General features: G+C 35.6%; 1 pseudogene; it reads left to right on the top strand.

Annotated features, from left to right (window-relative positions):
* Positions 1-227: 227 nt before the first annotated feature.
* Positions 228-4,852, top strand: LOC130967796 (uncharacterized; annotated as a pseudogene).
* The last annotated feature ends 11,951 nt before the right edge of the window (positions 4,853-16,803 follow it).

The raw sequence follows: 16,803 nt of genomic DNA, 5'->3' as shown, positions 1-16,803 counted from the left end.
ACAAAAAAATTGTATTATATGATCTCATCTTTTTAATCTATAAATTGCAGTATTCGGTAATCTTTTATAAATATTATTTTTATACCTAACATGGTGAAAGAAAGATATATTTTTATATAAAGTATTTTTTTCAGATATAACTGAAACATAATTTATTATCTTGGTGATTATTAGATGTGATAGATATTGGTGACCCAGAATTTTTTTGTTGGCATTGCGACGCCATGATGTGGTATGAGGAGAGATCAGAAAAGTCTAAAACAGGATCCAATATTGAGTTCTCAATATGTTGTATGCGAGGGAAGGTACAATTGCCGTTTTTGCAACGTCCACCTCAGCTCTTGCAAAGTTTATTATCTGGAGCAGACCAGAGAAGCAAACACTTTAAGGATAATATAAGAACTTATAATAGCATGTTTTGCTTCACGTCCCTCGGAGGTAAAATAGAGACCTCTATCAATGATGGGACAGGTCCTCCCCAGTTCATTGTGAGTGGACAAAACTACCACAGAATTGGAAGCTTGGTACCAATTGAGGGACAAAGACCAAAATTTGCGCAGTTATATATTTATGATACAGAAAATGAGGTCTCAAACAGGATAGAGATTTTCAGGTTTGTATCATGCATTCCAAACTGATTAAAAAATTATTTAGGTAGTTCGTACTTTGATTTTGGTTAATTATGAATACTAATATTTTTCAATTGATGTTTTATACAGTTCAAGAACAAACAACAACAACATTGACCAGTCCTTAGTTCTAGATCTCAAGGACATGATCGATCAACATAATGTTCTTGCTCACACATTTAGGATAGTGAAAAACTACCTGAATCAAGGAGATATCGCAAATATAAGACTACGGTTGTACCGAAAAAGATCAAACGATGCAAGAGTCTACAATTTACCATCTTCTAACGAGGTCGCAGCTCTAATAGTAGGAGATTTTGATTCTGGAGATGCAGGGCGTGATATTATAGTTCAATTAAAGTCTGGACATCTGCAAAGGATTCATGAGACACACACCGCATTTATTCCTCTTCAGTACCCTATGATGTTTCCTTACGGTGAAGATGGCTACCAAGAAGACATTCCTTTGCGAGAATCTCATAGGGCTGATGAAAATAGAAAGAGATAGCGTGTGAGTTTAAGGGAGTTCATAGCATTTAGAATACAAGAGAGAAAGGTCGAGTATGCAACCATTGTCAATGGTGGAAGATTATTTCAGCAGTTCTTGGTTGATTGCTTTTCTATGATTGAAGCACAAAGGTTGACCTACTACCGAAACAACCAAACCAAGGTGAGGAGTGATATATACAAAGGGATTCAAGATGCAGTTGTTAGGGGTGAGACACGTGCTTCTAAAGCAGGTAAGCGTATCATCCTACCTGCGTCCTTCACTGGTGGCATGAGATACATGTTTAATAATTGTCAAGATGCTATGGCAATTTGTAAGAAATATGGATATCCAGACCTCTTCATCACAATGACATGTAACTCAAGTTGGCAAGAGATTGGCAGGGTTAACAATCCAAGGAACTTAAAGGTTGAAGACCGGCCGGATATATCGTGTAGAGTATTCAAAATTAAGCTTGACATGATAATCTCGGATCTTAAGCAAGGAATTCCATTTGGAGTGCTAGATGCAGGTATTGCTCATCATCCAACCTTATTTTTAGAGAAATATTCATTTAGATTGTTATAAAATAAATGGCAAAATATTTTCTTACTTAACGTATTGTTGATTTTTTTATTATCACCCTTAATTTATCAAAGCACATACATAAAATAGATAGTTTAAATATAACATATAACTTTTTTTTGTCTTTTTGGTATAAGGAATGTATACGGTGGAATTCCAAAAAAGAGGTCTACCACATGCTCACATTCTTTTATGGTTAAGTGGAGACCATAAGATAACAATGACAACTCAAATTGATCAATTAATATCTTCAGAGTTGCCAGATCCTGCTCAGCATCCAAAATTGTTTAGAGCTGTATCTACATATATGATTCATGGACCATGTGGTAGAGCATTCTCAAAATCTCCCTGCATGAAAGATGGGTACTGCACTAAATATTATCCCAAGACATTCAGTAAAACCACAGTTATCGATGATAGTGGATACCCATCATATAGAAGACGAGACACAGGGGTGGTTACTGAGAAGAAGGGAGTCCATATGGATAATAAGAATGTGGTTCCATACAATGCATATCTACTGATGTCTTATCAAGCGCATGTTAATGTAGAGTACTGCAACAAGTCGAATGCTATCAAATATTTGTTCAAGTATGTGAATAAAGGTCCAGACAGGGTAGCAGTTGGAGTTACAAAGGAAGCTTCCAGTGGAGAGGATGCTCAGGTTATTGATGAGATCAAACAATTCTATGATTGCAGATATTTGTCTGCATGTGAGGCTGTGTGGAGAACCTTAGCGTATGATATTCATCAAAGGTGGCCTTCAGTGATGAGATTAACCTTTCATTTGCTTGGAGAGCAAAATATCATCTTTAAAGATGATGACGATCTTGAAGAAATCGTGGAAGAAGAGGAAGGAAAATGTACAATGTTCTTAGCATGGATGGAGGCCAATAAAAAATTTGAAGCAGGTCAAACTTTGACGTATGCTGAGTTTCCAAATCAATTTGTTTATGATAGAGAATCAAGGGTGTGGCATCCACGCAAAAGAGGGTATTCTATCGGGAGGTTAAATTATGTTCCACCGGGTACAGGTGATATTTATTATATGAGAATTTTGTTAGCTGTTCAGAGAGGTTGCACAACATATGAGTCTATTAGGACAGTTAATGGAATTACATATTCTAACTTCCAAGATGCTTGCTATTCCATGGGACTACTGTGCGATGATAGGGAATTCATTGCAGCTATTAATGAGGTAGCTGAACTTGCATCTGGTCATCAATTGAGAAAATTATTTGCGATGCTACTGATATCTAATAGCATTAGCAACCCAGAGCGTGTTTGGAATGCAACTTGGACATTATTGGCTAATGGAATACTATATGAGAGGAGAAAAGCTTTGAAAAACCAAGGTATTTTACTATGTCTTTTTTTTTTATATCAAGATTGTATTCTCTTATTATCTTTATTTTTATTAAGAATATTAATAATTTTATTTTAGAATTATTTATTAAATATTTCATAAAACCACTATGTGCTTTTTCTAGGACTAAGCATGACTGATGACGAATTGAAAAATCTCTGCCTTATTGAGATTGAAAAGATACTCAACAGCAATGCGAGATCTTTAAGAGACTATCAATCAATGCCATATCCTGAGATGTCTCATGTTCGCCTTTTTCAGAATAAGCTAATAGAGGAGGAGTTAGCATATGACACAAATGAGTTGACTCATACAAACTTATATACAGAACAAAAGATGACTCATGAGCAAAGGTTAGTATTTGATGAGATACTCAATGCTGTTGTTACAGACTCTGGTGGTTTTTACTTCGTTTATGGGCATGATGGGTGTGGTAAGACATTTATTTGGAATGGACTTTTTTCTGCTATTCAGTCTAGAGGAAAAATTGTTTTAAATGTCGCATCCAGTGGAATTGCTTCTTTACTCCTACCTGGTGGCAGAACGACTCATTCTAGATTTTCAATACCCATTACAATTACTGATGAATCTACTTGCAACATCAAGCATGGCAGTTTGAAGGCTGAGCTGCTCATCCAAAGTAGCTTAATAATTTGGGATGAAGCTCCAATGCTCAATAAAATGTGCTTTGAAGCACTTGATCGGACGCTCAGGGATCTTATGTCAGTTACCGATCAACATAAGATACATCAACCATTTGGTGGTAAGGTTGTTGTTCTAGGAGGTGATTTCAGACAGATACTTCCGGTGATTCCGAAAGGAAGCAGACACGATATATTGGCATCCGCTATTAACTCATCCCATCTGTGGTCATTTTGTAAGGTTCTGAAACTGCATACGAATATGAGGCTTCTAATGTCTTCTTCGGATCAAGATGAAGGTGAAATGAAGAGATTTGCTAATTGGATACTTGATGTTGGAAATGGAAATATTGGCTCTGTTGTTGGTGATGAATCAGAAGTTGAAATTCCAAATGATCTATTGATTACAACTACTGATGACCCTCTCTCTCATTTGGTAGACTTTGCATATCCAAATTTGTTGCAAAACATGTCAGATTACAGGTATTTTCAGAGTAGGGCAATTCTTGCACCTACGCTTGAGAGTGTCGAGAAGGTAAACGATTTTGTCTTGACAATCTTTCCAGGGATGGAAAAGGAGTATTTGAGCTCTGACACAACATGTCAAGCTGATGAGAATGAAGATGTACAATAAGAGTGGTTCACACCAGAGTTCCTAAATGACATCAAATGTTCGGGACTACCCAATCACAAGTTGACTTTGAAGCCAGGAGTCGCTGTAATGCTACTGCGAAACATAGACCAGACTTCAGGTTTATGCAACGGGACAAGATTAATAGTTAACGAACTTGGCAACAATGTAATTGGAGCGACAGTAGTGACCGGTAGAAATATTGGAGATAAAGTGTACATTCCAAGAATGAACTTGATCCCTTCAGATTCAGGATTGCCATTTAAGTTCCAACGGAGACAATTTCCATTGACAGTATGCTTTGCAATGACCATTAACAAGAGTCAGGGTCAATCATTATCACATGTAGGGCTTTATTTGTCAAAATCAGTGTTTACCCATGGACAACTTTATGTTGCTTTGTCAAGAGTTAAGAGTCGCAGTGGCCTCAGGGTTTTAATTCTAGATGAAGACGGCAATCCAAAGTCATCAACAACAAATATCGTGTTCAAAGAGGTTTTTAATAATATTTAGGTAAGAATAATATTATTTTTATTTTAATAGCATGTTATGATTTATACTTTTGTACAAATATTTACTATAGATATTACTAATTTATCTATAACTCTTTTTTCAGATTTGAAATGAAATGTGTAACAAGGAGCACAACATCCTATGCCAATTGCTTTTCTAATGAAGTTAGTAAGATACTAGGTTATCGATCGATAAATTTTTATTAGCTTTTTATACAAAATTTAGTGTAAAATTAACATGCTATTATTACAGTTATATATGTTCTTATTTTTTTCATGTCTCCCTCCTTATGGTTTAAGAATATTATAAACTTCAAACTTTTCTATTTATATTTTACTTTGAATAAAGATAAAACAACATATTTAACACGTTTATTATATAACTACGATAATAGTGTTATACTAAATTTAAAAAAATATATAGTTATAAAATATTATTTTTAATTTAACTTATCAAATTTAAATATAAGCCCGTGCATCGCACGGGTTTAACACTAGTTTTTATTATAAATATATAACAAATATTATTATAAAAAAATAAAATTAAAATAATTTTAGAATAAATATTATATATTTATTGAAAAATTTTCTCTCTAAGATAATCAAGGACTCTGATCTCTTAAAAAAAAAATCAGAATGCACTCTTCCTCCCTCCACCATCAAAGTAATCCTAATCCACACCAATCCAGGCTATCAGACTCAGAGCTGTAACAACCCAAATTTTCGAAAAATTAAATAATAAATTATTTACTTTTTATTATAATTGTTGAAAATTTTATTTTAAGAAAATTATTTTACTGAGAATAATTAATTAGAGTTTCATGAAAACTGAAATTTAAATTAATTAGAATTTTATTATAATCTTTATTATAATTGAATGTTTCATATAATTTCAGTAATTAAAAAATAAGAAAGAATTGTATAATTTAAGTTAAATAACTTTTATTACGAATAATTTATTATTTAATTCGAGTTCCTTATTTTTAGAAAATAATATGTTAAGAATGATTAAATTGAGTTTATAAATATTGAGTTTAAGCTAATCAAAATTCTTGTGTAATTTTATTATAATTGGTTATTTTATAAATTACAATTAATGTTCTGGTGATAGAAAAATAATAAAAGGTTATATCACTTAATTTAAATAATTAATATTTTGAATTTAAATTATATTTTATAAAATATGATTAATATGTTTATTTTATAATTAAATTTGAAATAGTTAATTGAACTTAGCAATATATTGATAAATGATATTGTTAAATATTTTTAATAGCGTACAATTGGTTTTAAAATTATTCTATCATCTATTTATCAAAATATCTATTCATATTTATCTTTATTCCTTTATAAAATCCCTAATTTCTACCCCTAATTCCCCAAATCCCTAAATTCCCAATTAAAACCTTAGAACCCCATCCTTTTCTGAGAAAACGCAAAGAAGAAAGATGGAAGCTAAGCACCGTGGAAAAGAGAAAGGGAGAAGAGGGAGAAGAGGTCACCGGCGGGGGAAGGGAGATGCCATTGTTGCCACATGACGCGAGGAGTGGGAGAGGTCGCACCGCAACTCCATTGTTGTTGACCCGTCGAAGCTAGCGCGAGAGAAGAGAAGGAAGGGGCGCTGTCTCGCGCCGTCGCCGTTGTGCCTCGCTACCATCCCCGCGGAAACCGCCATCATCATTGATTCATGCTCTCCAGAGGAAGCCGTTGTCGCCGATGAGTTGTCGCCGTTGTGACGCGTGTGAGAGGAGGGAAGTCGTGCATTGTTGTCGTCGCCGTTTCTGCTCGGGGTTGTCATCGCCGATTGGTTTTGTTGCTGCTGAAGAAGAAGACGCGTCCGAGACCAGGGGAGTGACGCGCAAAGGAGGCTGTGACAGAGAAGGAGGACACGTTGTCTCATCGCCACCGCTACCGTTGTTTCCATCACCGTCATGCTTCTTGATCACTGTAGGTTACTCTTTCATTGTTGTTCTATTCTACTTTTTCCTGATAGCATTGAGTTATCTTCTGTTGCCGTTATTAGATTTGGTAATTAGTTCTCTGAAAATGTTGTTCTGGTTTTGTTTTGATTTTAATATTAATTTTATATTGATTTAGTATAATGCTTTGTGATTTTGATTTGGAATTGGTTCTCTGGAATGCTATTTTGATTTTAATTTGAATTTAATATTGATTTGGTATAGTGCTATTCTGATTTGGATTTGGTAATTGGTTATCTGAAAATGTTGTTCTAAGTTTTTGTTGTTTTTAATATTGATTTTGGTCAATGCTCTGTTTTAGTCATTGATTTAAAATAGAAAAATATTACCACAATTATTTTGAATCTCTTTAAACTGTTCAATGCAAATAAGTTTGATTTTGTTGTTAATTTTTAGATGTCATAAATTAGAAAAGTGTTTTGGTTCACTAAGTATAGTGAATTCGTCTATTTGTGCCGGTAGATAGGTTGAAGGTGCTTTTGTTACGTGGTAACTGGTGTCTTTGGTAGGTTTTATTTGATTTATAGGTGCTAATGCTAGTGTGTAGTCATGAAAATGATAGTAACATTAGTATTAAAGTTATGGTTATGAATTGCTTATATTTTTATTTTTTATTGCTGTTGTAGTTTGTCTCTTTAAAACCAAAAAAAGAGAATCAAATAGTGCGTCTCTTTGTAGTTGCCACTATCTTAGACATTGAGGTACACTACAGGTAAAGAGCAATTGTATGAGAATGAAGGAGATAATATAGAAGAGCAGGACAAGGATTATATTAATCCAACTGAGGTTGAAGTCATAGACAATAGTGTCAAAGGTAAATTTTTGATCTCCTTAAAAATATTTTATGACATCATTTCTCTTTAAATTTGCTGCTGTGAAAGATTTATATATGATGACTTCTTTGTATAATAGGGATATATTTTAATAAATAATTTATTGGATCGATTAATTGGTGGGGGCGGCAGGGTGGGTTGAAAAAGAGTGTTTGTTGGTGAGCATGATGATGAAAATGGTTGTATGTGAGGACATGGATTTTTGTTATTTTCATTAATAAGCACGAATAATTTACTTGAATTGATTAATTTGAGCTAGGCTTTCAATAAAATTAAGACTCAAGTTAAATAGAAAAACGCGAACAAGAAAATCAAGACGCAAGTGTTAAATAGTTAGTTTTCTTATAGCAGTTGTGAGAGTTGTGACTTTTACTTGGTGCACTAAGCTATAAATAACTCTCTCTATATAATTGAGGTGTAATTGCTATCATTTTTCTAAATAATAGTTCAGTTTACTTTCACCGCAAGATATCTATTTTTCTAGCTTCTGCATCTTTTTTATGTAGTCCTAGTTCATTTTTTTTCTTTCTTCTTTGGAAAAGTTTCTAGTTGCTTGTCATTCATTAAATTAAGAGAGAAAGCTTTCACAAATGAGACCGGTATCAATTTAAGCAAAATAGATATTGCTCATAACTTATTATAATATTTTTAAGTTTTCTTTATTTCAATTTCACACTTCAGTTGATGTAAAATTATTATGTTTGCATAGCTGCATATGGTGGGCTAGTTCTCCATACACGCACAAGTTCACACTTTAGTTCACGTATATATATTGCTGCATATGATGGACTATTTTCACATTACAATTTATATTTTATATTTATCACTGAAATGAGATCAATATCTGAATAGGATCTGTACTTATTAATTGTACAAGAAAAGTTACATGTACATATTATGATATGATATAAGAAAAGGATCTCTCTGACTCTTTTTACACTTAGCTTTGACTTTAATTTTAGAAGCAGGTTCTAGTTTCCTACGCAGTTGGAATAAATCATTAGCAATAGTAAAATTATAAAATTTTATTTATTTGGCTAAATGGATGAAGCTGTTTTTTTTTCAATTAAATATATAAATCATTAAGAGGGATGGTATATAATGCTAAAAATATTAATGTTTTAGTCTCTTTGAAAATATTATGGTAATTTTAATTAGTCTCTTTGTATAGAAACAACAGTGAAGAAAACATGAGAACCTACACAATGCTTGACGATTCATGCAAGACAGTTGGAAGATAGAGAAGAAATTATTCTAAATATTGAAGGAGAGGCAATTGGTCCTACTGATGAAGCTGTAAACAACTTGAGCAAATTCTTGGGCACAGTGGCAACGAATTCAGATTTTTGTCCATTAATTTACACAAATTGGAAGGGGTTTAAAGATAAAGAAGTGATAAAATACATTTTTAGGGTTTATCTTGTATGGAATTTGGGGGGTTTTATCAATATTCTTTCACACTTATTCATACAAAATGCACGGTTTTGTGTCTCCTTTCTAATTTTGCATCATGGTTGAAAACATGCTTCCTTGGCCTCAATTATGCCGCATTTTAATCCTCTTCTATTACCATTCGATGCCGTGATATGTTTGTTGAATGATTTCAGTGTTTATAGGGCAAGAATGGCCTAGAAGAGAGGAAGAAAACATGCATAAGTGAAAGGAACATGAAAAGTGGAGCTTTAGAAAATTGACAGCGACGTGCACGTGTGGCCTACGCGTACGCGTGGGTGCAGGTTGCTGGGATTGGCGCGCAATAGTTGGCGCATTCGCGCAGCTGAGCAAGAACTTCATGGACGCGTACGCGTGCCTTACGCGTACGCGTGGATCGCAAAACTCCAGGGACGCGCATGCATGGCCTATGCGCACGCATGGCGCTCATCACATGAAATTTTTAGTGAAATCATGGCTAGCGATTTCACGGGAGCTCCAGGCCCAATATGAGTTGAATTCTGGAGGCAAAAGACCCAAGAGGACCAAGGGAATGGGGAGATTTTACACATTAGAGATTTTTAGCTAGTTTTGAAGTTTATGTTTTTAGAGAGAGAAACTCTCACTTCTCTCTAGGTTTTTGGCTTTCTCAATTTCAATTTCACTTGGATCCTTTGGTTAGATATGAATTTAATTCAAGTTTACATTGCTTTAATTTGTAGATCTCATTCTCCTACTCTTGTTTTAGTGTTCTTGTTATTCTAGTTATTGTAGATCTTGGATTTGGATCTTGTTTACTTTGAATTCTATTAATGTATTGAGGTATTTCATGTTCATTATTGTTAATTGCCTTATTGTTGTTAATTGTTTGTAATAGATAACTTTGATTTGAATTTTTTTCTCAATTTCATAATGTATTTTATTTTTGTTCACCAAGTGTTTGAGAAAATATCAACTATAGTTATGGAGTAGACTTTTCACTCTTGGTTTGGGGGTTGAGTTATTGGAGACACTTGAATTGTCAATGTCCTTTGTTGATTATTAATTGAAAATTGCTAGTTGATTTGCATGCCATTAACGCTAGTCCTTCCTTGGGATTTGACTAGGATATGTGGATTCAAATTGATTATCTCCACTTGACTTTCCTTCATAGTTAGAGGTTAACTAAGTGGAGCAATAGCCAATTCTTACCACAATTGATAGAGGCAATTATGATAGGAATTCCAATTCTCACCCCTAGCCAAGGCCTTTAACTTGATTGATTGTTATTCACCCTTGCTAGTCTTCTTGATTGATTGTTATTTGCCCTTGCTAGTCTAATTTCTTGGTTCTCTTACTTCAATTGTTAAGTGCTCATTATTTTAATTCATGTCCATTTACTCTTCTTGTACTCAACTCCAAAACACCAAGAGAACTCCTAACTAATGATGTGCATCTTAGGGCAACTCCTAGGGAGAACGATCCGGGATTCTACTCCCGGTTATTGATTTTGAATTGTGGTGACACACTTTCTAAATTTGGTGTGAAATTACTTCTTGGTTTAGACTATACTTACGACGGACTCAATTGGTAAATTCTAGACCGACAATAAATTCCCTCATCAAATTTTGGCGCTATTGCCGCAGAGGTGCATATGTGTTCCATGTTGTTGGTTAGTGTAAATATGTTGATATGTGAATACTTGCATTTTCCTTGATTGTTTGTTAGTTCAATTGTTAGTTAGGATTAGTCATTGTTTAGTTCATTTTGTTGTCATGAGTTCTATACTTCCTTCATTGAATGACGCGTTCACTACCGGATCCGAGCTTAGCTACATTTGACCCTGAGATTGAAAGAACTTTACTTCACATTAGGCAAGCTCGGACAGTTAGCCTTTGAAGGTGGTGAAAGGGTTTTTACCAATTCACCAACCATATCCGAGGTTGAATCCGAATCGTCATTTGAAGAAGGCACTATCTACTCTTCCATTGATACTACTAATAACTCTTCCATCAATTTAGGTACCGATACTATGGCCGCTCCAAGGAGAGTCACTCTTAAGGAAGCCGGTGCTCCGGATTTTGTTCTTCAACCGCTTCAAGTGCGTCATCCTAGACTTGAATGCTAACTTTGAGCTTAAAACTGCTTTGATCAATCTTCTACCGAAGTTTCATGGACTTTTCGCTCAAGATTCTATTAGACACCTTAGGGATTTCCAAGGTGTATGTTCTACTACTAGGCGAGAAAGTTCCAATGAGGTTGCCGTTTGGTTGTATGCTTTTCCATTCTCTCTTGAGGGAAGAGCTAAAGAGTGGTTCTACACTTTGTCCAATGAGATTGTTAGCGATTGGGATTTGCTTAGAAGGGAGTTCCTGGACAAATTCTTTCCTGTGGAAGTGACAGATAGGTTACTGAAGGAAATTTTAAACATTGTCCAAGGTGAATCGGAAACTCTATATGAGTATTAGGAACGTTTCCAGAAGCTTCTTGACTCATGCTCTAACCACATGATTGACACTCTAGTGTTGATTAGCTACTTTTGCCAAGGAATGAAACCTCAAGAAAAGATCTTCTTGGATGCTTCTAGTAATGGTTCCTTGACAAAGTATAGAACGACAGAGGAAGCATGGCAACTCATCACCGATTTGGCCGAGTCCACCCTACATGCTAGACAAAGGAACAATCACCCAAGAGCCATAGATGAAGTTTCTTTTAGTGGTGAGACCGTCGCCCTTACCAAAACCTTGGGAGAGATGACTAGCATTCTCAAGCAACTCCAACTTAATCAACAACAACCTCCACCCCCTCAACAACAACAAAGTCAACAGTTGGTTCCTCAAAGAGTGTGCGGAATTTACTCTTGTTACTCCCATTATACGGATGAATGTCCAAGTCTCCAAGAGGACAATACCGTAGCGACTACTAATGCCTATTACAACCGACCGAACCAAGAGTATCATCAATAAGGAGGCAACTATAACCAAGGAGGAAATTTTAATCAAGGTTGGCAAGACAATTCCAACCAAGGATGGAGGGACAACTATAACCAAGGAGGTAGGGATAATAGTAGGAATCAAAGGTGGAATAACAACCATCAACAACACCGCTACCAATAAAACCCCCCATACCACCAACAAAACCAAGGAAGAACCTAGCAAATCTACCAACCGCCTCACCAATGGCAAGCACTTCAACTCAATCAACCACAAGCCCCCCAAATCACCTATCCTTCCTCTTCTTTCAACCAAGATGAAACACTCCATTTTATTCTTCAAGGACAAAAAGAACTTCAAACCACACTTGCCTCTAGTCTCACCGGTCTTACATCTACCATCCAAGCTCTTCTAGCCCATATGGAACCACCCTCTACCTCCACTACTCAAGCTTTAAGTTCTAGTGCTTTGCCCTGTCAACTTTTACCCAACCCCAAAGGTGGCATCAATGCCATCACCTTGAGGTCCGACACCAAATTACAAGAGAGGAGTCTGGAGGCACCAAGCCCAAAGAAAGTCACTCGAGATGAGGATGTGGTTGAGGTAGAAGAAATTGAAGAGAAAGATGAGGCACACGAGGTAGTTAAAGAAGAAGTCAACCAATCAAGAGATGGAGTTCTAAGGATGGAAATGTCTTGGAAGAGGCTACTTCAATCCCATTTCCTACATTGGCAAGGAAGACCAAGAAGCATGTAGAGCTTGATCCTAAGATGGTGGAGATGTTCAAAAAGGTTGAGGTAACCATCCCTCTTTTTGATGCTATTCACCAAGTCCCTAAATATGACAAGTTTCTAAAAGATTTGTATATGAACAAGGAAAGAATTCATGATTTAGAAACTATTCCATTGGGAAGCTCTATTTCGGCTTTGATGGGTGCAATACCGGAAAAATGTGGTGATCCGGGTCCTTGCTTGGTCACTTGCACCATAGATGGCGTCCAATTCGTTGATTGCATGTGTGATCTTGGTGCCTGTGTTAGTATTATGCCTCAATCTGTTTATCATGTATTGAAGCTCCCGCCGTTGAAATGGTCGACGGCCCGATTCATATTGGCGGACAAGAGCATAATATCTATGGTTGGTATTGCGGAGGATGTGTTGGTGAGTATAAAGGGGTTGGTCTTCCCAATTAATTTCCATATTCTTGAGATGCCACCTAGTGAATCCAAAAGAACATCATCTATCTTGCTTGGGAGGCCGTTCTTGAGAACCTCCCGGTTCAAACTGGATGTTTTTTTCGGGAACCTATTCTTTTGAGATTGATGGAAGAGTTGTGAGCTTTAGTCTTGATGAAGCCATGAGACACCCACCGGAGGACCATTCTATTTTCCAGTGTGATTTGATTGACAATGTTGTGGCCAAAGTACACAATGCTAGTTTTGATGAGAAGAGTGTGATTTAAGGTCCAAGTGTGGGGAGCCCCACGAATGTGACGAGAACACCTTACCCACTCCGGTCTTACCGGATGATCAAGTGCCGAGTCATGAACAAAGTGTGGATTTGAAACTGCTTCCACCCTACCTAAAATATGTCTATCATGATGAAGATTAAAAGCTCCCGGTAATTGTTGCAAAGGAGCTCACCTCCCAACAAGAGGAGAAGTTGCTTCATATCTTGAGCAGAAACAAAAAGGCTATTGGATGGAGTTTGGCGGAACTAGTTGACATAAGTGATGATTTGGATTTTTGATGGTATAGAATTTCACAAGTGAAATCTCGTTGAAGTATAGTCTCTAAACCAACAATAATCCTCTCATACAAAAATTTGTTTGTCACAAGTACAAACCCCTAAAATCTATAAACCGAAGTATTTAAACCTTGGGTCGTTCTCCCTAGGATTTACAATAAAGTGTCTTGTTATTGGTTGTGAGTTGTTTTTGGGTTTTTGAGATTATAGACAAGAATTATAAATGGCAAAGGAAATAAACTAACAACTAACAAAGCTCTTGGCAAGATATGAGAACTAGAAGTCCTATCCTAGTTATCCTTCTCAATTGTGATGAGAATTGTGTATTGCTCCCACTTAGTTAACCTCTAACTATGGAGGAAAGTCAAGTGGATGAATCAATTCGATTCCTCAAGTCCTAATCAACTCCTAAAGGAAAGACTAGCTTTAGTGGCATTCAAATCAATTAGCAACTTCTAATTATCAACCAACAAAAGAATTAGATAACTCAAGAGTCACTAATTACTCTACCAAAGCCAAGAGGAACAAAACCTACACTAAAATCTAACCAAGCATTTCATCAAACACTTGGAAGGCACAAAAGAAAAGCAAAGCAAATTGACAACAAGAAGAGAATCTAACAACAATTATTGAAAGAAATTAACAACAACAATCAAAAGAAACACAATTATTATGAATTACCTTGAATTGAATTGAAAGAAAGTAGAAGGAACAATACTAGATCTACAAAAAAATATAAGAACAACATAAAAGAGATTACACCAAAAGAATAGGAGAAGAATGATTGTAACTACAAGGAATTGAGAAGATAGAAGTAGAAGAAGATGAATCTAAATCTAAATCTAAGAACTAAACCTAATCCTAATCCTAATCCTAGAGAGAAGTGAGAGCTTCTCTCTCTAGAAACTAACTCTAACTACTAAACTAAACTAATGGTAACTAACATGTGTTTCCCTCTTCACTCCTTGGGTTAAATAGTATCAGAAATGAGTTGGATTGGGCCCACAAGGCTTCTAAAATCGCTGGCCACGTGTTGCATTAAGTGGGTCATGTGCCACCATCGGCGCGTCCGCGTACCGTGCGCGTGCGCGCCCCTATGCACGATGCAACTATGGCAAATCTTATATCGTTTCGAAGCCCCGGATGTTAGCTTTCTAACCCAACTGGAACCGCATCATTTGGACCTCTGTAGCTCAAGTTATGGTCGTTTAAGTGCGAAGAGGTCGGCTTGATAGCTTTCCGGTTCTTTCATTTCTTCATGAGTTCTCCAACTTTTCATGCTTCTTTCTTCATTACCTTGAGCCAATCTTTGCCTTCTAAACCTTAAATCACTTAACAAACATATTAAGGCATCTAATGGAATCAAGGAGAATTAGATTTAGCTATTTTAAGACCTAAATAGCATGTTTTCACTCTTAAGCACAATTAAAGGAGAAGTTATAAAATCATGCTATTTCAATGGATAAATGTGGGTAAAAGGTTATAAAATCCCCTAAAATCAATACAAGATAAACCGTCAAAACGGGGTTTGTCAACCTCCCCACACTTAAACCAAGCATGTCCTCATGCTTAAGCCAAGAGAGAAATAAAGGATATGACACTTATTCAAAGCAAAGAAACTATATGCATGCTACTAAATGCAAAATGATTCTACCTACTTGGTTAAAAATAAATCAATCTCCAAGACATACATGCACAAGTAGGGCTTAAGATCATATAACAATTCATGAGTCCTACCAATTTAAATATCAAAATGAAATTCAAGTAGACTTGCAAGAAGAACGCTCATAAAAGCCAGGAATCAAGGAATTGAGCATCGAACCCTCACCGGAAGTGTTTGCACTCTAGTCACTCGGTGTTTGGGGTTGATTCACTCAATTCTCCCCTAATCATGCTTTCCAAGATTTGTTTTTCATCTAACAATCAACAATTATTCAATGCACGCATACAATTATCATGAGGTCTTTTCCTTAGGTTGTAATGGGGCTAGGGTTAAGGTAGGGTCATATTTGGCTAGTGGACTTAGGATTTGAATCTTTGATTAACTGAAACTTTCCCACCTAACCTATATAATGACCTATGCAATTAAGTACTAATCTAACTACCAATTCCTCACTTTTTTCACATACTCATGCATTTTCTTTTCATTTCACAACACTTATGCATTGATTCTTATTGAGCTTCACTTTGGGGCATTTTGTCCCCTTTTACTATTTTTCTCTTTCTTTTTCTATATACAATTTTTTTCTTTTTCTCTCTCCTTTTTTTTCACTTTTATTTCTTTTTCCTTTCCTTTTTTCTTTTTCTTTTAAACTATACACAAGAACATCAATGCATAAGGTCTATACATTTAATCAATACATGAGTATGTACCAATTCCCCAATATAAAAATACAAAACACAAACACCCTTTTATCCCAACCAATGTCCCAAAGTTTTTCCACTCTTGGATGACACTCACACTCACTAGCCTAAGCTAATCAAAGATCCAAATAAAGGACATTCATTGTTTTTCGCTTTAAGGCTTGTAATGTGCTAAAATAAGAATAAGTGGGTTAAGCGTAGGCTCAAAGTTGGCTAACAAAGGAAGATAAAAGGTAAGGCCATTTGGGTAAGTGAGCTAATGGAATGATGGCCTCAATCATATAAATGCATGAATACACAAAATAATGGACATAAAGAATCAAACAAATCGAAGATTACACTCATAGGAAGAGAATAATGCACACAAGAAGGAAAAATAAGTGGTTATAAGATGTAACCACATCATTAGGCTCAAATCTCACTTGCTTGTGTTCTTAGCTCAAAAAACATGTTCCAAAATACATTCTTTCAAGCAAGTTCAACAGAAATTTTTCTTTTTCAAATTGGTAGGTTGCCCTAAAATGGTTTCTTGGGAAAGAAATCATCACTCTAACCAAGTAGTCCTAATAAGAAGAAGGTAGTAAAATATGTACAAATTCTAACTAACATGCAACCTATCATGCAATGCAATAACTAATCTAACAAAGAAAACTAAGAATTGGTGTTGAAAAGGAAATTGTTACCCATG

Source organism: Arachis stenosperma, chromosome 3 (genome assembly GCF_014773155.1).
Source record: "Arachis stenosperma cultivar V10309 chromosome 3, arast.V10309.gnm1.PFL2, whole genome shotgun sequence".
Classification (NCBI taxonomy): domain Eukaryota; kingdom Viridiplantae; phylum Streptophyta; class Magnoliopsida; order Fabales; family Fabaceae; genus Arachis; species Arachis stenosperma.
This window is presented reverse-complemented; position numbering and strand designations above follow the sequence as displayed.